Source organism: Nicotiana tomentosiformis, chromosome 6 (assembly GCF_000390325.3).
Source record: "Nicotiana tomentosiformis chromosome 6, ASM39032v3, whole genome shotgun sequence".
Classification (NCBI taxonomy): Eukaryota; Viridiplantae; Streptophyta; class Magnoliopsida; order Solanales; family Solanaceae; genus Nicotiana; species Nicotiana tomentosiformis.
The window spans coordinates 116,586,047-116,612,597 of record NC_090817.1 but is presented as its reverse complement, the minus strand read 5'-3'; the positions used below and the strand labels follow the sequence as shown (position 1 = coordinate 116,612,597).

General features: G+C 40.6%; 1 pseudogene; it reads left to right on the top strand.

Annotated features, from left to right (window-relative positions):
- The first annotated feature begins 2,957 nt into the window (after nt 1-2,957).
- Nucleotides 2,958-26,551, top strand: part of LOC104106905 (mitogen-activated protein kinase kinase kinase 20-like) — a 29,672-nt pseudogene continuing 6,078 nt past the window's right edge.

The following is a 26,551-nucleotide window of genomic DNA, read 5'->3' as shown; positions in this document are numbered from 1 at the left end:
TATGACTAGTCATGTCCTCTTGTAGAAGAATACATTGAAGTCATCACACCCTGGAGCTTTCTGATCACCAATACCCTTTACAACCTCAGTCAATTCTTCTTTAGTGATTGGCCTGATAAGATTTAGTTGTTGATCCCTTGTTACCACCTTGCCATTTTGCATTATATCTTGATGCACCACTAGGAGTTGATGGGCAGCTTGACCAAGCAATCCCTTATAGAACCTAAGTATTTCTTCCTGTATATCACCAGCATTTTGCAGCAGCTGTCCTGTAGAGTCCTTCAAGTTCCTGATTTAGTTTTGTGATTGCTTGTTCTTTAGGCATGCATTGAAATAGGTTGTGTTAGTGTCTCCTAGTTTCATCCACTACACTCTAAAGTTTTTCTTGGCTATATTTTCCTCTACCATCAACCATTTCTCAAGCTCTTCTTTTGTTGTTGCTTCATCTTGCACCAAGTTCCATACTCCTGGCAGGATCTCTCATTTGTATTTGTATATCTTTCAGCTTTGCCTTTATCTGTGCTATTGTATCTTCTACCTTGCCAGGCTCCCTCTTTGCTAGCCTTTTCATTACAACCTTCAACTGTTTGAATTTCAGCCAGACCATTTGCATAGAGTGCAGGTTGCTAGGCTTTTTCCAACAAGTTTCCATAGCCTGCTTGAATTCATAATGACCAGCTCGGTAATTGAAGAACTTGAAAGGCTTGGTTCGTGTTTCCATTACAGTCTCAAAATTGATCCTCAATGGGCAATGATCAGAGAAATGAGGATCCATAATGATCCCTTCCAAGTTGGGCCACTTACAAACCCAGTCTGCATTCAACAATATTCTGTCAATCTTACTATGTATTTGGTGATTTGTCCAAGTGTAAAACTTTCCCGCTAATTCCGATTCCATCATATCAGATTGCTGTAGGAATTCCTTGAAGCCAGCCACCTCAACCTCTTGGATAGGGTTGCCATATAGTCTGTCATCTATAGAGAGGATTGAATTAAAGTATCACATCATCACCCCAGGCCCTGACATTTGAGCAGTAATAATCTGTAGCTCTTGCCACAATTCCTTCCTATCATTAATGGTATGCAGTCCATAAAATGCACTAAGCTGAAATCATGTGTTGAGCTCCAACATCTTGACATGACCATGAATGACCAGTGTGTGTATTCCTGCAATAGTGAATTCCACAGACCTTGGATCCCACAGCACCCACAGTCTACCTCGTGGATCAGTATTATAGGTTCCAATCCATTCCCATCCTGCTACTATTTTTTATATAGTTTTTGGAGTATTTTATTCTCAATCTATTTTCTATAACTACTATCAAAACTACTTTATTCTCTTTACAAAAGGTTTTAAGCTCTTTATGCTTATAAATCTTATTTATTCCTCTAACATTCCGGGCTATAAAATTCGTAAAGATTTATTCCTCTAACATTCCAGGCTATAAAATTCGTCTATTGGTTTTATGAGTGTTCTGCTCATTCTCCATAGAACCACTGCTCTGCCCCTTCTCCTGCATACTAGCGTTGCTCTGGATTGGTAAGTGTGTGGTCTCATGCAATAGTGTGAAGCAATTTGCTATAGCTACCATGTGGTCTAGTTGTTTAGTTTTGCTTGCTTTCACTATAGATTTTCCACTAGCCCTCTCCCATTCTCCAGTTGTTATCTATTATTTTGCTATTTCTTTTGGTGACTGAACAAGATTATCAATGAACCTGCCATGTGCATCTATATGAGTATCAACTGTGGGATCCAGAATACGAGAGATCTTCCATTTCTGCTTCAGGTTATCTTGTTTGGGATGTATTTTCTGTCCATTTGGTTGCAGAGTTTTGTTCATCTTGCAATTGTGACCAATCTGACAGCATACAGGACAACACTGTGGCTTCGAGTCATACGCTAATGGCTGATCAATAATCTTTTCTGTAGGATCACATACTTTAATAGTGCCAGGAAGAGGCCTAGTTACTCATCTCAATCAAGATCGTTGCATAGGATATCCTCTCAGCTTTAGAGGTACACTCATTAGCATGTATTGGCTTCCCTAATCCACTCCCAATTTTGCTTAGGGCTCTTTCACTCCAATAGTTCAAAGGAAAGTTTGGGAGTTTTACCCACATGGGAATGGTCCTTAGTACTTCCTCATTGAAATCAAAATTTATAGACCATGCTCTTAGTTTGATAGGTTGATTGTACAATGTGTAAGGCCTAGAGAATAAGACTGCATATTTGTCATTCGTACTAGCAAAACGAATAACAACGTATCCATCATTGTGAAGGAGTACTTTAGGTTTTGTCACAAAGTTCCACTGACAGCTGGCTATGAGCCGCTCCATAGTTCCAATTGAAGGGGTATTGCCAACCACATACGAAATTAAGGCGAAATTACATTTCTCTGTTTCAGCTGCAATATCCTCCTCTTCCAATTGAACAACAATTTCACCATCCTAAATTACTAGTGGAATATAAGAGAGGCTAAATTCCATTTCTATGTATATTTTTATAGTTTAAACAATGAAAATAATTAAGGTGTATATAAGTGATAAAATTGAGAACGGATCAACTATGTAGACAAATCTAAAAAGGAAACAATTCTATCATACTAAAAAAATAGTTGAAAGTGTTTCATCTTTTTAAAATTTCTTTTCTTTTTTGGGGGTGTGAGGATTCATCTTTTTGAGAAAACTTACTGCGTATTAATAAATTATTACTTGTAGAATAATTTACGTAATCCAATTAGGAATAGGAAAGGAGACAAAATGAATTTGAAATGGAAGTTAAGTGGTAGGGAATGGATAAGGTAAACAGAAATTAGGAAATAAAGGTTTTATTATATGACTAAAATATAATGCATCAACATCTACACTGAGCAGCAGCACAAAAGAAAATCGCAAATTATTCTAATAAATAAACTGTAGAACAACGACCTAGTTTTAGTTCTACTTCTAGTTCTGTAATGGCCGACGAAGAAGAAGTAGAAGTTATGAAGAAGAGAGGCAGGACTTTGGGGAAAGGAGGATTTGTCTTTGTTTCCTTAGCTTCAACTGATAATACTGATAACGTTGGTACTGTTGATCATAGTCTAATTCCATCACTGATTGCGGTAAAGTCTTGTATGTTGAGCCGTTCTTAATCGCTCCAAGTAAAGAGGGAATTTCTTCACATGTTTGAAGACTCTCCTCACAGTATTCGCTCTTTTAGTATTAAAGTCACCCTAGAAAAAGGTGTGCTCCTCTATAACTTATTGTTAGAATATGCTTCCGGTGGAAATTTGGTTGATCATTTGAATTATTCATGGAAAGTAATGCCTGAGGTTGAAGCTAAAAAATACACCAAAAATATTGTTTTAAGGCCCAGTCGCATTCACGGCATGGGAATCATTCACTGCGACATAAAGCCTCACAGTAACATGATGTTGAAGCAAAATAAACTGATAAGAAGCAACACAGTTTTTTATAATAAAAAAAATAGAAGCCAGGAAAGTGACCTGAATTGTGTGTTGGGAAAAAATAATAATCCCACCCAGAAATAATATCCACGATAAATAATTATAACACAGGAGAGTAACAACGACACCAACTCTTTTAACGAGATAAAATACAATACCCGAGCAGAGCAATATTATCACTAATATTACAACTTAGTAGTGTCAAGAGACCACTATAATTTTGAAAAAAATAACACTCTTTATTTAAACACCTCACTACAATATTATCCACACTCAGTATTTATCTCACAAACTATAATCTATGGATTACTCTCTCTAACTTCTATTACTGCTCTCTTATTTTGGTGTATTTTCAAATGAGAAAAAGCTCCTCTATTTATAGCAAGAAATCCTTGGCTTAATAGTGGATATGATGTCATGGAAAATGTCATAAAACCTTGGTCTACAAATTTGTTATAGTGGATATGATTTTATGGCAAATGTCATAAAAACTTAATCCACAAATTTGTTAAGAAGCCAAATTAATGGCCATATTACACATGGGATGGACACTTCAAATCTCCCCCTTAATTTTGATTTTTCTTCTTCATTCCAAGTCTTGATTTCAATCTCTAAAAATCTTCAAGCTTGAGAGGTTTTGTAAAAATGTCCGCAACTTGATCATGAGACTTCAAATATTTGAGTTCTACCTCCTTCTTGGCAATGTATTCTCTGATGAAGTGATACTTTGTATCTATATGCTTGCTTCGATCATGATACACCGGATTCTTGGCAAGTGCATGTGCGGATGTATTGTCAATACAAATCTCTGTAGTTTCAATTTGTGGCAAATTGAGCTCCTTCAATAATCTTCTCAGCCAAATAGCATGACATATACAAGATGTTGCTGTTATATATTCAGCTTCACAAGTCGAGAGAGTAACAATGGATTGTTTCTTTGAACTCCAAGAAATAACAGAATCACCCAAGAAAACACAAAACCAGTTGTGCTTTTTCTATCATCAATATCTCCCCCATAATCACTATCACAAAATCCCATAATCTTGAAATCACTAGAATAAGAATAAAATAACCCAAAGTCAATCGTACTTTTTAGGTAACGAAGAATTCTTCTAGTGACTTTCAAATGAGTAGAGGTAGGAGCTTCCATGAAGCAGCTTACTACTCCAACTGCAAAGAGTATATCTGGCCTGGTACAAGTCAAGTACCTCAAATTTCCCACAAGACTTTTGAAAAATGTGGGATCCACTTTTGCTCCTTCATCAAACTTGGATAATTTTGTCCCACTTTCTATCGGTGTGTTCACGGGGTTGCAATCGAGCATGTTGAACTTCTTCAATATCTCTTTTGTATAGCTTTCTTGAGAGATAAAAATTCCATCCTCCATATGCTTCACTTCTAGGCCCAGGTAGTATGACATGAGCCCTACATCTGTCATCTCAAACTCACGGGACATATCTTTCTTAAAAGCTTCAAACAAACTTGGGTTATTACCCGTAAAAATAAGATCATCAACATAAAGACAAGCAAGTAATATATCTCTATTAGTATGAACTTTAAGGTAAAGATCATATTCATAGAGACAACAAGTAAATCCATTGTCTTGAAAATACATGTCGATGCAACTATTCCATGCTCGTGGGGCTTGCTTTAATCCATATAAAGCTTTCTTCAACCGCAACACTTTATCTTCATGGCTTTTGACCACGAATATCAATTGTTCAACATAGATTTCTTCTTCAAGATAGCCATTCAAGAAGGCTAACTTGACGTCTAATTGATGGATCTTCCACTTCATTTGCGCCACCAAAGAGATCAGCAAACGAATCGTCTCCTTGTGGGCAACAGGTGCGAATTCACCATAGTAAATGCCTTGCCTTTGCTTGTAGCCTTTAGCCACAAGTCGTGCCTTGTATCTCTCCACATCTCCATTAGCATTCTTCTTTTTCTTGTATACTAATTTTACTCCAATTGCGCAATAACCCTTGGGAAGAGTTGTTAACTCTCATGTGTTCTTCTTCTCTATTGACTCAATCTCCTCCTCCATGGCTTGTCTTCACCTTTTGTCTATAACAGCTTCATCAAAGTTCATTGGTTCACTATCACCAAAGAGACAATATAAAAAATCAAAATTAGTAACTTCTTTCGTGTCATCATAGAGCTCTTGAATACTCCTTGTCCTTTGTGGTTGCTCATTTGAACTTTGTTGAGAAGAAGGAGATGCAACATTGGTTGGAAAAGGAGGTAGAGTTGTATCCTGCACAAGTTCCACGGTCTCTGGTTCTTCTTCATCGCCAAAGTATGGAAGAAATCATATAAAGTTTCTTCCTGAGCTTCCCAATTCCATGCCAATTCTTCATCAAATTCAACATCACGACTCACTATCATTTTGCCGCTACTTGGGTTGTACAACTTGTAGCCTTTTGAACTCGTATCATAGCCAACAAATATATGCTTGACACTTCGATCATCAAGCTTCGCTCTCCCTTAATGTGGCACATGAGCATACGCTATGCTCCCAAATATTCTCAAGTGCTTGACACTTGGCTTTCTTCCACTCCATGCTTCTTGAGGGGTTTGATCTCTAACATTCCTTGTTGGAGACCTATTGTTCAAATAAACTGCACAAGATACAGCTACTGCCCAAAATTCCTTGGGCATACTTTTAGCTTTTAACATACATCTAGCCATATTAAGAATCGTTCGATTATTTCTCTCTGCAACTCCATTTTGTTGGGGTGAATAAGGTACCATTAGAGGACGATGAATTTCATGAGACTGACAGAAGTCATTAAATTCTTTTGAACTGAATTCGCCTCCTCTATTTGACCTTAAAGCTTTTATTTCATAGCTACTTTCTTTTTTCACAAGTATTTTGAATTTTTAAAGGCAGCAAAAGCTTCAGATTTTTGGTTCAAGAAATAAACCCAAGTCTTTCTACTAAAGTCATCAATGAAAAGTAGAAAGTATCTTTTACCAAAAGAAGGTGAATTGATTGGTCCACACATATCAGTGTGAACAAGCTAAAGCGGTTTAGTTGATCTTGACATGGCCACCTTTGGAAAACTCCTCCTTGCATGTTTTCCAAGAAGATAAGTTTCGCACAATTGATTGGGATGGTTGATTGATGGTATCCCATGTACCATGTTCTTTTCTTCCATTGATTTGAGTGCTTCAAAATTCAAGTGTCAAAATCGTATGTGCCAACACCATAATTCATCTCGCACATTAGCCTTCAAACACTTTGCATCAATTGTTTTAAGATTCAGAGAAATAATCTATTCTTTGCCATATGCACTTTAGCAATTAGAATTCTACCTGAATCTATAAGCCAAAGATGCATATTTTACATGTGGATGTCATATTCCTTTTCAAGAAGTTGTCCCAAACTCAAAATATTACTTTTTAATTTTGGCACATAATAAACATCTTGAATTAGCTTGTGACTACCATCTTTACAAGAGATTAGAATCATACATATCCCTTCGATTTGAATCTTTGAGGTATCTCCAAAAGACACATCACCTCTCACCGTTATTGAACTCCACAAACTTCTCTTTGCATCCACACATATCATTGCTTGCTCCATTGTCCAAATACCACGAGCTGGAATCATCCATGTCTTTTTTCTTGAGTGTCATCAACAATGTTGACTCATATTCTTCTTTCTTGCCGTCAACAAAGTTAGATTTTTCTTCAACATTGCCACGACATTCCCAAGAGTAATGGCCAAATTTATGAGAATTATAACACTCAATTTTTGATTTGTTATACCTTTGTCTATTATTTTCTTGGTAGTAGCCACGTCTTCTCCCTCTTCTTTTTCCACGACCATGACCTCTGAATGTTTGGTGGATTTTAACTTCATTGTTGAAGTTGTTACCATTACTTCTTTCTCTTCCATAACCGCCACGGCCTCGGCCTCGTCCGTTTTCTCGATAGCTCTTTTCACCTCCATAATCCTTAAAGGATGCCTGAGTTTTAATAAGTTGCTTCAGTGGCACTTCTTGTCTTCTTTTAATATTTTTTTCGTGGGCCTGTAAAGAACCCTCCAATTGCTCTACCAGCATAGAGTCTAAATCTTTCGACTCCTCAATAGCACACACCATAAAATCAAATTTAGGTGTTAAAGTTCGAAGGATCTTTTCTATCACACGGATATCTTGTATGTCCTCCCCGTATCTTCTTAATTGATTTACAACATCCTTCACTTTTGAATAATAATCTGAAATGCATTCGAATTATTTTATTTTTAAAACTTCAAAGTCAGCCCTTAGAGTTTGAAGTTTTACCTTCCTCACCTTGTCAACTCCTTGAAGAGAATTTTGTAAAATCTCCCAAGCTTCCTTTGAGGTGGTAACATCTGTCACTTTCTCAAACATGGCATCATCCAAACATTGGTGGGGAGCATGAGGGTTTGTTGATCTTTCTTCCTTATCTTTGCCAAGACATCTTTTTCATTTTGAGGCATAGTTTCCTCATTATCGGGTTTTGTATACCCTCTATCTACGATTTCTCACACATCCTGGGAGCCAAGAATGGCTTTCATACGTAGACACCATTTTTCATAATTATCTTTTGTGAGACGGAGGTACTGAAAAGACAGCGTACCATTATTTGACATCGCTCTGATACCACGTTGTAGGGGAAAAAATAATAATCCCGTCCAGAAATAATATCCACGGCAAATAATAATAACACAAGAGAGTAACAACGACACCAACTCTTTTAACGAGGTAACATATAATATCCGAGCGGAGCAATATTACCACTAATATTACAACTTAGTAGTGTCAAGAGACTGCTACAATTTTAAAATAAATAACACTCTTTATTTAAACACCTCACTACAATATTACTCACACTCACTATTTATCTCACAAACTACAATCTGTGGATTACTCTCTCTAACTTCTATTGCGTCTCTCTTATTTTGGTGTGTTTTCAAATGAGGAAAAGCTTCTCTATTTATAGCAAAATATCCTTGGCCTAAAAGTGGATATGATGTCATGTCAAATGTCATAAAAACTTGGTCCACAAATTTGTTATAGTGGATATGATGTCATGGCAAATGTCATGAAAACTTGGTCCACAAATTTGTTATAGTGGATATGATGTCATGGCAAATGTCATGAAAACTTAGTCGACAAATTTGTTAAGAAGCCAAATTAATGGTCATATTAGATATGGGATGGACCCTTCATTGCGAACCCAAACGGGAGGAGCTTGATCTTTCAACTAATCGATTAAATGGTGGGCTTCCTTCAGCCTTTGTTTCATGCTCTTCACTTTTCAGCCTGAACCTTGGTGTAAATGAACTTTCTGGTGATTTTATTGCTTCTGTAGTAAGCCATATACAAAATATTATATATTTACATGTACCATTTAATAGAGTTACTGGTCCTGTTCCAGTGTCCCTCGATAACTATTGGCAAATTTTGATCAACTTCAAGTACTGGATTTCAGCACAAATGCCTTTACAGGGGATGTACCTTTTGAGTTCTGCACGAAAAACTCAGCTTGAAAAACTATTATTGCCTAATAATCATCTCACATGCATCATATATACCATCTCAGCTAGGACTCTGAACGAAGATAATTAATCTCAGTTTCAATAACTTAAGTGGTTCAATCCCTCAGCAGATTTCGAATCTACCAAGTGTTTCGGACTTAGTCGCTTGGGATAATAGTCTCACAAGAAAAATTCCAGAAGGATTTTGCATGAATGGAGGAATTTTTACTCATTACTGGACCACTTCCAAAATCTATAATCAATTGCACTAGTCTGGTTTAAGAAATAAAAATTGGACCTTTTACATACTAATAAGTTAATTATAGTGTCGTGGTTTTCAACATGATATGACAATCCTATAAAAGCATATTTTATTGAAGATTAAACGAAAATGCTAAGATAAGCAGATAGAGTAATTTTTATTACTCACTTTGGTCCTATTTACTTGTCAATTTAGCATTACTTGTCAATAATATGAGTTGTTTTGACTAAATTGACCTTTCAATCATTTTAGTTCTTTCTAGAACATTTATTAGAGTAATAAGGGTAAATTGAATAAATTAATCAATTCTTTTTCGATATTCTAAAATTTCAAGTATCTTGGAACAACGAATTTTAACGAAAATGACAAGTAAATAGGAAAGTATATTCCATTTTAGAAAATAAGAGAATAAATATGGAGAGAGATTAATGTGATAAAATCAATTTGTAGTGTTACTTTGAAATGAACGAAAATAATGTTAATTTAGTCATATTCTCCTTTTAATTAGTATCTTTTTAGGTGTGCGCAAAAATAAAAAGTAACACATAAAATTTAGCGGGAAGGAAAATTTAACAAATTACAAACATGCAGGTTGAATACCTAGTGCTTATTGCACCGGAAACATTAGAGGCAAAAATGATTTGATGTAAATATCGGATACTAGTAAATTTACCAATATTACATTAGTGGAATATCGATAAATCATATTGGGTTATGAGATAAGAAATATAATTTAAAATTTTAGTACCACCAAAACGGGTCGAATATGAAGGTGTTTTTCCTCACCCTAATTTTAAAATTAGGACGACTCCTCTCACCATTCTATATTGTGGCTGTAGTCTTCCTTGGTAAGCTTATAGCCTCAATGAAGAAAGCAATTTTCTTGTCATGTTCAGCAAGATCGATTGGCTAAAAGGTCTGCTGGAATATTTCCTTCCCTGAAGATGCGATTAAATTGGAATGAACCATCACTTAGCATAGCTTGGATATCCACCCTTGATCTACCAGGAGGTGCAATTCTTTCTTTTTTTTGTATCACAAGTAGAGAGTCAGATTCAATTGTTAGCCTATTGAAGCCATGACCAATACACTATCTCAATCTAATTTTAATAGCATGTGCCTCCGCATAATTATTGGTGGTCACACCTAGATAAACAGTGATGGCCATGATCAATTGACCGAGGTGATCCCTTAGAATTCCACCATCTCCAGCACTACCGGGATTTCCTTTGCAATTAACCGGTGCGGGATTTGTTTATAAATCAAATGAGTTTTTGTATTTCAATTTCTAATAATTTTATTTTTTTAAATTCATACTGCAACTCTCTCCCATATAATAAATTATGGTTGTGTTATCCTCAATATGCATTTTAGTAATTGACCATGAAACTACAAATTCATGGCAGTAGTACAAGTCACACGTTCAGATTTCAATAGTTTCTTGATTATTGCAGTCGTATTAATTTTTAAAAGAATGAAATGAAAAAGAGAAAACCTCCACCCCCTACAAGAACGTTCCTTTATATATATATATACCTAATGAATACTTTCTTCTCTAGTTGATCATGCGCTTAGTCATTTGAGAGATAGAGAAGAATCCTAACTTCAATATCGTACCTTATGAATCAAGTAATTGAGATGAGTTGAGTTCATCATCGAGCATGATTAAGGTTAATCGTCTGAAATGATTTTTCTTGCAATTATTTTTTTAAGAATTGCTTTGCATTCTTCCTCCTTGTAAAGGTGTATACGGGTAAAATCGAGCCCGCTGCATAACTCGTCTTCCCGGTGAGTCAATCGGAGCAGGAACATGATTGTATTGTATCGGAGTCAGGACGAAAAACCCCTCGTATTAGGGCTCGGGCAAGGCTCCTGCCCTCGGAGATATCAGAGCCATATCCTTGAGGGCCGATCTGAAGATTGAAGACTTCGGAGAATATTACCAAGTAGTTGCGCACAACTAACAAAGGGATGTGTTATTCGTGCCTAATCGGATATCTCGGCGCGAATCTCGGCTCGTATCGGTGATCGGCGAAACGGAAATTTTTTACCTTTTTTAGAATTGTACTTAGGGTAAAACTCTCATACTATATAAAGGAAAAAGATTATTATTCATAGGGACACATTGTAACACGCATATCAAGGCAATATACTCTTATTTTCTCTGTTATTCAAAGATCTTACTTTTGTTCATCAGTTCTTCACTAGTGTGAGCCCGGGATCAAAGGCAGGCATTTGATTAAGACGTTACTGAGTCCGAGATCACTCTCCTTGTTGATTTGATAATTTGTTACGTCCTTTATCTGTTTAATCTAACGCCATTTATAATTTTTATTGAATTAATTCGCATATCCTTTAAACCACATATAAATTTAATTATTATCCATTTTTTAGGGTAAATAGTTTGGCGCCCACTATGAGGCTAAGGATAATAGTGGCAAATTGATACAAATTTTCATAACGCACTCTATTTTACCCTTGTTCTTTGAGCTTTTAATTTCAGGTCAAATTAAAAATATCAAACTCTCAATTTGCCCATTTGAATGTTGATGCTGAGTCCGGCCACCATGGAACAACAACGTGGTGCCCAGCAATGAGGTGCCCTCTATTGACCCTAACGGAGTTCCAGTTGCGGATCTAATCGATGCTAACTCACACGTGGCTATCGAAGCAAACTTGCCTACTAACCCCGAAAACAGCATTTGTGGGGGAGCCCGGTCGATATCCCGGAGTACACACGACGGCGAAGGTGATGGGATCAACTTGCGGGTGGTTTTCGAAATGTTACAGGCTCAACATGCACTCGCAGAAATAGCCCAGTTGCAGAATCAAAGCCGCGCCCCCAGCAGAGTTGAGCCTGAACCATCCCGGAAAAATGCTCGCAGAAATGAACCGGCCACAGAAAGGTCGGGTGAAGCAGAACCCGGGACCAACCCCGAGATAACAAAGATGCTTGAGGAACTGACAAAACGGGTAAAATTAGGAGAAAAAAATATTGAAGTCAACGACAAAAAAGTGGAGACCTATAACTCCAAGGTCGATCAAATACCAGGAGTACCACCGATACTGAAGGGCCTTGATTCCAAGAAATTTATCCAAAAGCCTTTCTCTTCAAGCGTAGCTCCGAAGTCGATCCCAAAGAAGTTCTGTATGCCCGAAATTCCGAAGTGTAATGGAACAACTGATCCAAATGAACATGTGACCTCCTACACATATGCCATCAATGGGAATGACTTGGAAGGTGAAGAAATTGAATCCGTTCTGCTGAAAACGTTCGGAGAGACCTTTTCAAAAGGAGCTATGATATGGTATCACAACATACCCCATAATTCTATTGACTCGTTTGTTATGCTTACAGATGCCTCTATAAAAGCGCACACCGGGACCATCAAGGTTGAGACCAGGAAGTTAGACCTTTTCAAAGTAAAGCAAAGAGATAACGAGATGCTCAGGGAATTTGTGTCGAGGTTTCAAATGGAACAGATGGATCTGCCTCCGGTCACAGATGATTGGGCCGTTCAGGCATTCACCTAAGGACTCAATCCCCAAAGCTCATTGGCTTCGCAGCAGTTGAAACAAAATTTGATAGAACACCCGGCGGTAACTTGGGTCGACGTCTATAACAGGTACCAATCAAAAATTAGGGTCGAAGACGATCAGCTCGGGGCCTCTTCCAGATCCGTTTATCCCGTCAGAACTAGTGACAGATCCAAAAGAGCCATCAATCATGAACCAAGACCGAATAGAGATCGGTATCATCCATACAATGGAGATCGAAGGGTTAATGGGATCGGCCGCAACCCTACAAGGAGTGAAAGAAAGAGCGATCAAGGTCATAATAACCGGGGACTCATGAGTAAAAACGGTTTCGACAGAACCATCGGGTCTAAGGAGGCCCCAAAGTTATCGGAGTACAACTTCAGCGTCGACGCTGTCGGTATCGTATCAGCCATCGGATGCATCAAAGATACTAAGTGGCCTCGACCATTGCAATCTGATCCTGCCCAAAAGGACCCCAACTTAATGTGTAAGTATCATAGCACTCACAGTCACATAACCAAAGACTGCCGACAACTGACAGAAGAAGTAGCCCGGTTATTTAATAACGGATATCTCCGAGAATTTCTGAGTGATCGAGCCAAAAATCACTTCAGGAATAGGAACTCCAACAAGCAGATCAAGCAAGAGGAATCTCAGCATGTCATTAACATGATCATTGGTGGAGTTGATGTCCCCCAAGGGCCAATGTTAAAGTGCACTAAGGTGTCCATTAGAATGGGAAAACGGACTCGAGATTATGTACCGGAGGGAACCGTATCTTTCAACGACGAGGACGCTGAAGGCATCGTGCAACCACATAATGATGCACTGGTAATATATGTACTCATAAATAAATCTCGAGTTAAGCGTATGTTAATTGATCCAGGTAGCTCGGCCAATATCATCAGATTGAGGATTGTGGAACAACTGGGTCTACAAGACCAAATAGTGCATGTAGTCCGAGTTTTAAACGGATTTAACATGGCATGCAAGACTACTAAAGGGGAGATAACCTTGCCGGTAAACACCACCGAAACCGTTCAGGAAACAAAGTTCTATGTGATCGAAGGAGATATGAGATACAATGCTTTATTTGGAAGGCCGTGGATTCACAACATGAGGGAAGTACCCTCAACACTACATCAGGCGTTGAAATTCCCCACACTTGGAGGGATCAAGACTGTTTACGGATAACAGTCGGTCATAAAAGAAATTTCCACAGTCAATGAGGTGACCCTAATATATGTACTCTCGACATTAAAGAATCTGAGTTCGGTTACCAAGGAAGAAACCAAATAGCAATCACCGACACCGGCCCCGACCGAACCAGAAAAGTAAGAGACAAGCGAGGATGATGATTACGGAGTCCCTAGGTCGTTCATAGCCCCTGACGATTCCGATACCACCAAGTCAATGGTTGAGGAGCTAGAACAATTCAGATTGACCGAGCACTTACTCGATCTGAAGGTATACCTAGGCACAGGGCAAACTCTTGAGCTTAGGAAAAAACCCATTGAATTCCTTATAGCTAACATAGATTGTTTCGCTTGGTCCCACCTTGATATGACAGGGATCCTGCCAGAAATACCCCCTCTTGGACCCGAAGTTAAACTCGGTTAAACAGAAGATGAGGCCTCAGTCTGAAGTCAAGCATGCATTCATCAAAGATGAAGTATCCAAACTCCTTAAAATAGGTACCATTCGGGAAGTTAAGTACCCGGATTGGTTGGTAAACGTAGTAGTAGTGCCTAAAAAGGTAAATAAATTAAGAATGTGCGTATACTATAAAGACTTGAACAAGGCATTCCCTAAAGACTCTTTTCCTTTGCATAACATTGATCGCATGATCGATGCGACTGCCGGCCATGAGATACTCAGCTTTCTCGATGCCTATTCCGGGTACAACCAAATTCGGATGGACCAGGGCGATCAAGAAAAAACTTCCTTCATCACTAAATACGGTACCTATTGTTATAACGTAATGTCGTTCGGACTAAAAAATGTCGGTGCCACTTACCAATGCCTAGTAAACCGGATGTTCGAAGAACAAATAGGAAAATCAATGGAGGTTTACATTGACGACATATTAGTTAAGTCCCTGCGAGCAGAGGACCATTTGGAATATTTGCAGGAAACCTTCAACATACTGAAGAAATACAATATGAAGCCGAACCCAGAGAAATGCACATTTAGGGTCGGGTCCAAGAAGTTCCTTGGATTCATGGTGTCCAACCGGGAAATCGAGATCAATCCCGAAAAAATCAAAGTTGTAGAAATCAAGGTCATTCAAAGGTTAACCGAGCGTATAGCCGCCCTAGGTTCTTCTCATTGCTGAAGAAGAAGAATAACTTTTCGTGGACCTCGGAATGCCAGCAAGCTTTGGAAGAACATCAAATGGTACCTTTCGAGTCCACATTTGCTTCATACTCCGAAGGCAGACGAGCAATTGTACCTATACTTAGCACTATCCGAGATAGCAGTAAGTGGAGTCTTAGTCCAGAAAGAAGAAGGTACGCAATTTCCTATATATTATGTTAGCAAGACTCTAGGCGAGGCCGAAACAAAGTATCCTTACCTGGAGAAATTGGCGCTCGCTTTACTAAGCGCCTCTAGGAAGTTAAAGACATATTTTCAATACCATCCCATATGTGTCATAACTACTTACCCATTGAGGAACATAATGCACAAATCCAAGCTCTCATAATGATTAGACAAATAGGTCATGAAAATTAGCGGGTACGATATCGAATATCGACCCCGAACAGCCATCAAATCTCAAATTTTAGTAGACTTCGTGGCTGACTTCATGCCGGCCTTAATACCCAAATTCGAAAAGGAATTGTTGTTAACCTCGGGGACCTCCTCGGGAATCTGGACCCTCTTTACGGATGGTGCCTCAAATGCAAAGGGGTCCGGACTCGGCATCGTGTTGAAGCCGCCCACGGCTAACGTAGTTAGGCAAGCTATTAGAACTGTGAAATTGACTAGCAATGAGGCCGAATATGAGGCCATGATCGCAGGTCTCGAATTGGCTGAAAGCCTGGGGGCCGAAGTGATCGAAGTCAAATGTGATTCCCTCCTCGTGGTAAATCAAGTTAATTAAACATTCGAAATGAAAGAGGAACGAATGCGAAGATACTTAGATAAACTACAGGTGACGCTATATCGATTCAAGGAGTGGGCCTTACAACACGTACCCCGGGATCAAAATAGTGAAGCCGATGCTCTGGCTAACTTGGGGTCGTCGGTTGATGATGATGAATTCAGCTTGGGGATGATCGTACAACTCATAAAATCGGTAGTGAAAGAATTCCATGCTGAGATAAACTCGACAAGTTTAACCTGGGACTAGAGAAATAAGTATATAGATTACCTAAAGACCGAGAAGCTGCCCTCAGATCGCAAAGAATTGAGAGATCTGCGCATGAAGGCGGTCAGGTTTACTCTGTACGAAGATAATACCATATTTAGAAGAACATTCGATGGCCCACTCGCCATATGTTTGGGATCGGGAGACACCGAATACGTTTTGAGGGATGTTCGCGAAGGCACCTGTGGGAACCATTTGGGGACAGAATCGTTGGTTCGTAAGATAATCAGAGCTGGTTAATACTGGATCGACTTGGAGAAAGATGCGAAGGAGTTCGTGCGAAAATATGATGGTTATTAGAGGTACGCACCATTGACCCACCAACCCGGGGAGTTTCTACACTCGGTCCTATCACCATGGCCGTTCATGAAATGGGGAATGTACATTGTCGCTCCCCTACCATGGGTACCCGGTAAGGCTCAATTTATACTATTTATGACTGACTATTTCTCTAAATGGGTTGAATCTCAAGCGTTCGAGAAGCTCCGAGAAAACAAAGTCATCGACTTTATTTGGGACCACAAAATATGCTAGTTCGGTATACTGGGCGAGATAGTATGTGATAACGGGAAGCAGTTCATCGTAAGCAAGGTCAGCAAATTTTTTGAGGACCATAAGATCAAGAAGATATTGTCAACACCCTATCACCCTAGTGGGAACGGGTAGGCAGAGTCGACAAACAAAACAATCCTTCAAAACTTTAAGAAAAGATTGACCGATGCTAAAGGGAAGTGGAAGGAAATCATGTGTGAAGTCTTGTGGGCATATCGCACGACTTCAAAATCCAGTACTGAGGTCACCCCGTTTTCGTTAGTCTACGGTGCTGAAGCACTAATATCGATCGAGGTGGGAGAATTGAGCCTCAGGTTCTGATATGCAATCGAAGAGTCAAACAACGAGGCCACGAGCATGAGCCTAGAACTACTGGATGAAAGGTGCGAGGCCACTCTAGTCCGGCTGGCCGCCCAAAAATAGCGAATAGAAATATATTACAACCGAAGAGCCATACTCCAACACTTTAACATCGGGGACTTGGTATTAAGAATAGTAACACAGAACACTCGGAACCCGAATGAAGGGAAGCTAGGACCAAACTAGGAAGGTCTGTATTGAGTCATCGGTATTACCGGTAAAGGTTCGTACAAACTCGAAACGGGAAATGGAACACAGCTACCAAACAACTAAAATGTGACCCACTTAAAACGATACTACTGTTAAGGTAGGACACCATTCATTTTCTTTTATTTATTTTATTTGGCTAACACTTGTAGGCAACGGCCAAAGGAGAATGTAGCTGATTAGGCTTGAAAGCATGCGTTGCACTCTTTTTAGCTTGAACCGGATTTCTCCCAAATAGGTTTTCCGGCAAGGTTTTTAACGAGGCAACAATAAATCGTGCTAACTTAGAGTCAAAGACCAGTTTTAAATCGGAGTCAATGGTCGCATCAACAGTATTCGAGTCCACTTGATGATCGACCTCGAATACTGGGAGCCATTACCCTCGGGTCATGATTTTTAGTAAGGAAGGAAACTCTGTCATCAAACAGTCTAGGCTCGGTGATTAGGATTCATTGTAAGGGCCAAACGGTCAAATGAATCGTGCCTGCGTAGGTCACCCCGGCCACAACACGAGATTTTATGCAATCTTTTACGTTACACACAGAAATGAAAGAAAGTTTTTACCTTGCTAACAAACACTCTTTGCTTCTTAAAAGTATCGAGCCCAAGGGCTATTCCTACACGAGAACTATCGAGCCCAAGGGCCACCCCTGTCCGAGCCCAAAGGGCTAACCCCACTCGGGGATTGCCGTCCTTGATAAGTTCGGACGGCTCGGGTAATCAAAATTCGAAGGCACAAAACCTATTAGGCAGTGCCCTAACCTAAAAGGCTACGGCCACCCTAAAAATGGTCGGAGACGTTCGAAGCCCGTAATCAAAACATAAGGCCTTCAATAAAATTCCAAACCTGTTCAAAGGCCATCCTCGGCAAAGATATGGTCTAAAAACATTTAAAAGAGCATCTTGGGGAAAGCTTCTGGTCACTCTAAGCCCCCATAAGTTTCAAGAAAAACTTGTATCGAGGACGAGACTTGTTCGGACCTCCGAAAACTAACTTATTATTATGTTTGATTCTGTGCTAAGGCATTTAAAATTTTTTCCATTAGGATGCTAAAAGTAATAGACTTCAAGATTGCCAAAAGGGCCCTGAAATGTCTTTACAAAGGCCAATGAACACGGCCTCAACAAAATAAATGTACAAGATACAAAAACAAATACAAAAAATCCTAAGGCATCTATGCATGATCTTCTCCAGGACCCGACTCATCACCAGAACCATCGGGGCCTTCTTCATCTTCGGGTTCTCCGGAGTTTTCAGATCCTTCTTCATCGTCTGGTTCGACTAGCTTCTTGGCCTCGACCTTAAGTCTTTTCTCATCCTCAAGCTCGACTGACAGGTCGAAGCCTCGGGTATGGATCTCCTCAAGGGTCTCCCTATGGGATAGCCGCCTCACGTACTCAGCAATAGTCTTCAGGCATGCCTCGGCTGCTTCAACATCAGCCATATACTGAGCTACCATCTCTTCAACATCAGCCAAGGTTGCTTCCGACTTGGACCTCTCCATTTCAAGCTCATTACGTAGGGCATCCCATTCGTCAATGGCCGAACCCAGTTGTGCTTGAAGGTCCTCATTTTGTCAAGCTCGAGCATAGGCTTTCACTTTTTCCACTCGGAGTTGAACCTCCCCAATGCCAATTGTGCCTCGGTGGTCTCCCTCCCCAAAACCAGTCGATCCATTTTTCTCTTCCAAACACCGGCCATGGCTTGGAACTCATTCATTTCAGCTCGGAGTTGGTCGATCTAGTCAATCTTCTAATGAAGTTGCGAGGTTTGGTCGTTAGTCTCCAAGGATAAGTCTTCATAGCTAACTTAGAAAACCTTTACCTTTTTCACCAAGTCGGCATGCTCTTTTTGTGCCACATCTAGCTCGGTCTGGAGGTTCGTGACGATCCCTTCGTGTTGCTCGCTGAGAAGCTTATACATGTCTCTTTTCTCGGCAAGCTCCTTGACCTCAGCCTCAAGATAGATAGTCTTAATCAGGTATCAAAGAAAGCTTTTGTGATGGAGTGCTGAGGCATGCAAAAGGGTAAAAGAAAGAATATATGAGAAATATCAAGGACTAAGTCAAAGGTCAAAAAAGCGTAATGATGCCTTACCCAATTCAGTACCTGCTGCGCCTCGTTGAACAAGCAAGGCACGTCCACCTTATTCATTTTTGCTTGGTCTTCTTCGGTCACCGGGCATCGAAGGTGGCTCGCTACTCCCACGGGAGCATAAAGAACCTGGGCATCCTCTAGGACACTGATGATTATCGACCTCTTACGGTCGGGGTCCGCACTAGGGGAGAGGAACTGGTTGACTAACTTTGGGATCATGTTTAGCCCTCCGACTTCTGATGACGGATCCTTTCTCGAAACTTCTAGGTCGCCCAGCCCAGAAAAGTCTTCCAAGACGGACGAGTCCATGTCGTCAAAAAGGGAACGAAGGGGATCGTCCACGCCATGAGCCCCTTCGTTATATTTCTCCTTCCTCGCGTATGCTTCTTCGAGCATAGACTTGGTGTAAGAGGTCACCCCCTAGATCTCAATCACGTCAGGAACTTCCTTCGGTGCAGAACCGGCATCCTGGGAAGTTTTACCCCGGGGATCCGCGTCGGCTTTCTGAGTTGGAAGGGGTCGATCTCGCGAGTCTCCCCCTCAGATGCATCCCAATCCCCGGGATAGGTGGTCATCCCGTGAGTTACGAAGACAGATTTATCCTCCGACTCATCCTTAAGCCGAAGGAGGGAGTCATAGGTAGGCACACGGGAATTGGATCCCCTCCTGGGCTTGCGGAGCACCCGCTTCTTCAGTTTTTTCGCCCCGAAGCTCGGGGAGCCCGAGGGTTTTCTTTTTCTTTTCTTCTTTCCCTCTGTGGAAGCAACAGAGGGATCAATGGGCGGGGGCAGATCTGCATCCCCTTCCGAAGGCCTAAGTTTGATGGCCTTAGGCAAACCTACAATGATAAAGAGAAGGGGTTAGTATAATATAAGATGGAGACATGATGATGACTATTCGGAAAGGGACCTTACCATGAGAACGGGCTTCCCATCGGCCCTTTGAGAGTCTGTGATATGTGTGCTCGAAGTAGGACATCTGAGTAAAAATGCCCTTGATCCACTCCTTTAACCGAGGGACCGCATTCGAAACCCAGGCAACAATTGCACAGTCACAAACACGAATGAGAAGATCGAAATAAAGGAAGAAATCTTTTTGATGGAGTTACACTTACGAGACGCATTCCACTTCTCAGGGAATGGCATGTATTCTGAGGGAATCAAATCCTCGGTCTTCACTCGGACGAAGCATCCCTGCAAGCCTCGGTCTCGGTCCTCGTCGATACTAGAGAAGGGTGCTTTGATGGCCCAGCGTGTAAGCTTGATCAGTCCCCCTCGGAACATCAGGGGACTGTATAATCGGAGCAGATGGTCGATTGTGAATCGACGAGATTTGGTCTTGTTCACAAAGTAATGAAGGAGGGTCATAATCCTCCACATTGACGAATGGATTTTCCCGAGGCACACTTCGTACCTCTTGCAAAAATCCAGGATGATCGGATCCACCGGTCCCAGCGTGAAAGGATAAATGTAAACACTTAAGTAACCGTTCACATAGGTAGTAAAGGCGTCATTAAGCCTGGGGACTACTACGTCCTTACCTTCCCAATCGCAGTCTTTATGGACTATGGGAAGAACGTCCTCGATCACGGAACATGTATATCTCGAGACCACTTCTCACCGATCATGTTTGTGCGAAGGATTCTCGACCTTGAAGTCATCAGCAATTGAGCAGTCCCCGGGATAAACGCCGACAAAGGAGGCTCAGGGGGCGATGCATTAACAGCCGCAACAGGAGAAGTCGTTTCGAGGGCCACCATCTCGGGGGCGACCGCTTATGTACCAGCGGCCAGCTGAGAAGATGAAGAGAAAACTTCTTGAGGAACGGTTTTCGATATTTTTGCCATTATCATTTGAGAGAAAGTTAGAAATTTGGAGAATAAACATTAAGTTTCGGAAAGATGGGTTTTGAAGATGAAGAACAGGGTATGAAGATTTGAAGAAATTTTGGTAGAAATCTGGAAATTGCTATGAAGATTGAAGAACAGGATGAAGATTTGAAGATTTGATGAAGATTCTGATAATGGTTGATGGCTCGAAGATAGCGGTTTGATCGGAAAGTAGAAAAAGGACAAAGGAAGGATGCTTTTATAGAGAAACATCTGATGCTTCACATTCGAAGGCAACCTGTCGGAGAACGATACATGTCCAAAGTCAGAACGACGCGATTGATGGGACGTTTTGCCTCCCCATCAAAACGTACGAAGGAAGGAACCGGAGTCATCTGTCGTTTCCCATATTTTCGGCAAGTATACTCTCTGAGAAATGAGGGGACTATCTGTATACAGGTAAAACTGAGCCCGCTCCATGACTCATATTCTCGGTGAGCCAATCGGAGCAGGAACATGGTCGTATTATATCGGAGTCAGAACGAAGAACCCTACGTATTAGGGATCGGGAAAGGCACCTGCCCTCGGGGATATCCTCGAGGGACAATCTGAAGATTGAAGACTTTGGAGAATATTACCAAGTAGATGCGCACGACTAACAAAGGGCCGTGACGTCCGTGCCTAACCGGATATCACGGCGCGAATCTCAGCTCGTATCGGTGATCGGCAAAATGAAAGATTTTTACCTTTTTTAGAATTGTATTTAGGATAAAACTCACCTATTATATAAAGGGGGAGATTATTATTCATAGGGATACATTGTAACACGCATATCAAGGCAATATACTCTTAGTTTCTCTATTTTTTAAAGTTTTTACATTTATTCATCAGTTCTTCATTAGTGTGAGCCCGGGATCGAAGGCAGGCATTTCATTAAGACGTTACTGAGTCCGGGATCACTCTTCTTATTGGTTTGACAATTTATTACGTGATCTGTTTAATCTAACGTCATTTATCATTTGTATTGAATTAATTCGTATATCCTTAAAATCACATATAAATTTAATTGTTATCCGTTTTTAGGGTAAATTAACCTGATTTTGCACCACTTAGCTTTTTGAGCTTTTAGTTAAGAATTTTTAACTCTCGTAATATATATGAAATTAGGAGTTGAGGCTCGATTTAGAATAATCATTAACTCAAGATAGTTGTTATATGTATGCTTTGAGTTTCGCTCTATAGTTCTTCCTTAAAATAGAAATAATTAAACTCCTTAAATGACTCTATATTAGTCTCATTAAAATAATTGCATTTTATTTGCTTAACCATGAAAGATTCTAAGTTGTATAATGTGAGGTAATAATTAAGCTGAAACTACTAGGCGATAAATAATTCATTATAAAATTTGTTGCTTAAAATCAACATTTGAAGTAAAAAGAAAAGATTTACTAGCTAGAAATTACTCCCTCCGTTTCAATTTAGATAATTTAGTTTGACTTGGCACAAAGTTATAGAAAAAAAGAAGACTTTTGAAATATGTGATCCTAAAAGCTTAAGGAACAAAAGTCACCCACAGAATGGAGCCAGCTATAGCGAAGTCAAATGAGCAAGAATCGAGGACTACTCCCGAAATTGCTAAATTACTCGAGGAACTCACAAAGCGAGTCAAAGCCAACGAAAAAAAAGTAGAAACTTATAACACTAGGGTTGATCAGACCAATGATAAAAGGGTTGGATTCAAAAATAATTCGTGCAAAAACCGTTTCCCTCGAGCGCAGTCCCGAAACCAATCCCCACAAAATTTCGTTTGCCCGAAATTCCCAAATATAACGGAACGACCGATTCCAACGAGCACGTCACTTCTTACACATGTGATATCAAGGGAAATGATTTGGAAGACGATGAAATCTAATCTGTGTTGTTAAAAATATTCGGAGAAACCCTCTCGAAGGGAGCAATGATTTGGTATCACAACCTACCACAAAATTCCATCGACTCGTTCGCCATGTTAGCAGATTCTTTTGTGAAAGCACATGTCAGCGCCATAAAAATCAGAACAAGGAAATCGGACATCTTCAAGGTAAGACAAAAAGATAACGAGATGCTGAGGGAGTTCGTATCTCATTTTCAAAGGGAACAAATGGACCTGCCACCAGTCACAAACGATTGGGTTATTCAGGCTTTCACTCAAGGTTTGAACGAACGAAGTTCGACGGCTTCACGGCGGTTAAAGCATAACCTGATCGAATACCCAAACATCACGTGGGCCGACGTGCACAATCGGTACCAATCAAAAATTAGGGTCGAAGATGACCAATTGAGGTCTGAATCCGTTGTTCGAAGGGATATTAATCGAGAACAATGTCCGATCGGGGATCGATACCGACCATACAATGGAAACCGCAGAATCAGCGAATTGAGACATAACCTCGGACAAAATAACAAGAGAAGTGATCGAGGTCAAGGGTCTCGAGGGCTGATGAACAGAAGTAAGTTCGATAGGCCTGTCGGATTTAAGGAAACGCCTTGGTTATCGGAATATAACTTCAGCATTGATGCATCCACCATCATTTCGGTTTTCGGACGCATCAAAGACACTAAATGGACTCGACACATGCAGACTGATCCTGCCTAGAGGAATCCCAATCAAATGTGCAAATATCATGGCACCCATGGCCACAGAACGGAAGATTGCAGGCAACTAAGAGAGGAAGTAGCCCGGTTATTCAACAAAGGGCACCTTCGAGAATTTTTAAGCGATAGGGCAAAGAACCATTTTAAAAATAGGGATTTCGGCAAGGAAAACGAACAAGAAGAACCGCAACACGTCATTCACATGATCATCGGCGGCGCCGATACCTCTCAGGTACAGGTGCTTAAACGCACTAAGACATCGATTGTGAGAGAAAAGCGATCTCGAACTCAAGATTACACACCCATAGGAACTTTGTCCTTCAATGATGAAGATGCAGAAGGAGTCATACAACCTCATAACGATGCACTGGTAATATCCGTACTCATGAATAAAACTAAAGTTAAGTGTGTGTTGATTGATCCAGGTAGCTCAGCCAACATCATCAGATTGAAGGTCGTAGAACAACTCGGACTGCAGGACCAGATCGTACCCGCAACCCTAGTTCTAAATGGATTCAATATGGCTTGTGAAACCACCAAAGGCGAGATAATTCTACCGATAAACGTGGTCGAGACCATCTAGGAAACAAAGTTCCACGTGATCGAAGGCGACATGAAATACAACGCCCTTTTTGGAAGGCCGTGGATCCACAACATGAGAGTTGTACCTTCGACCCTACACCAGGTCCTTAAATTCCCAACATCGAGAGGAGTCAAAAACCGTGTACAGAGAACAACCAGCCGCAAGAGAAATGTTCGTCATCGAGAAAGTGAAACCAATATTCTCGCCTTCGCCAATAAAGGGGTCAGGCTCAGAAAGGGAATGAGATACCAAATAGAAATCACAGACATCGGCTTTGACCCGACCAGATAACCAGAAGACCGAAAAAGATGATGATCAGAGGATCCATCGATCCTTCGTGATTCCCGATGATTCCGACGTTACCAAATCAACGATTGAGGAATTTGAGCAAGTCACACTAATCGAGCACTGGCCCGAACAGAAGGTATACTTGGGAACGGGGTTGATCCCCTAACTCAGGAAGAAACTTATTCAATTTCTTATCAATAACATTGATTGCTTTTCCTGGTCACATTTAGATATAACAGGGATCCCACCGGACATAACGACGCATCTGCTAAGCTTGGACCCTAGGTTCAGACCGGTAAAGCAAAAGAGAAGACCCCAGTTCGAGGTAAAGCACGCATTCATAAAGGACAGGGTAACTAAACTTCTCAAGATAGGGTCCATTCGGGAGGTGAAATATCCTGAATGGTTATCTAACGTAGTTGTAGTGCCTAAAAAGGGAACAAACTTAGAATGTGTGTGGATTATAAGGATTTGAACAAAGCATGCCCCAAAGATTCCTTACTGCTGCCCAACATTGATCGCATGATCGATGCCACGGCCAGCCACGAGATCCTTACTTTTATCGATGCCTATTCCGGGTATAATCAAATCCAAATGAACCCGGAAGACCAGTAAAAGACTTCATTTGTCACCAAATATGGAACATATTGTTATAATGTGATGCCATTCGGGCTAAAAAATATAGGAGCTACTTACCAACACCTAGTAAATAAAATGTTCGAAGAACATATAGGTAAATCAATGGAAGTTTATATTGATGACATGTTAGTTAAGTCCCTGCGCGCAGAGGACCATTTGACCCATTTACAGGAAATGTTCGAGATTTTGAGGAAATACAACATGAAGCTCAACCCCGAAAAATGTGCTTTCGGGGTTGGTTCGGGTAAGTTCCTCGGCTTCATGGTGTCAAATCAAGGAATCGAGATTAACCTTGATAAAATCAAGGCCATTGAGGACATCACCATCGTGGACAGCGTGAAAGTCATACAGAGGCTAACGGGATGGATTGCAACCTTAGGCCGATTCATTTCGAGATCGTCAGATCGAAGTCACAAATTTTTCTCTCTACTCAAAAAGAAGAACGATTTCGCTTGGACCCGGAAAGCCAACAGGCATTAGAGGAATTAAAACGATATCTATCGAGCCCACCATTACTTCATACTCCAAAAATAGACGAAAAACTTTGTTTGTACTTGGCAGTATCCAAAATCGCAGTAAGCGGTATCCTAGTTCGAGAAGAGCAAGGTACGCAATTTTCCGTTTATTATATAAGTCGGGCCTTAGGAGAAGCATAAACTAGATATTCGCACTTAGAAAAATTGGCACTTGCACTGATAAGCGCCTCTAAAAAATTAAGACCATACTTTCAATGTCACCCCATATGCGTATTAACCACTTACCCTCTTCAAAATATTTTGCACAAGCTCGAACTATCATGCCGATTGGCCAAATGGGTCGTCGAACTCAGTGGGTTCGATATCGAATATCAACCCCGTACGGCCATCAAGTCTCAAATTTTAGCAGACTTCGTGGCCTATTTCACGCCAACTCTCATACCCGAAGTCGAAAAAGAACTCTTGTTGAAATCGGGTACGTCATCGGGGGTATGGACCTTTTTTACGGCCGGGGCTTCGAACGTGAAGGGGTCCGGGCTAGGGATAGTTTTAAAGCCACCCACGGGTAACACTATTAGGCAATCTATTAAAGCTACCAGGTTGACTAACAATGAGGCCGAGTATGAGGCCATGATTGCAGGTCTCGAGCTAGCTAAAAGCTTGGGAGCAGAAGTCATTGAAGCCAAGTGTGACTCTTTGCTGGTGGTAAATCAAGTAAACAAAACCTTTGAAGTTCGAGAAGATAGAATGCAAA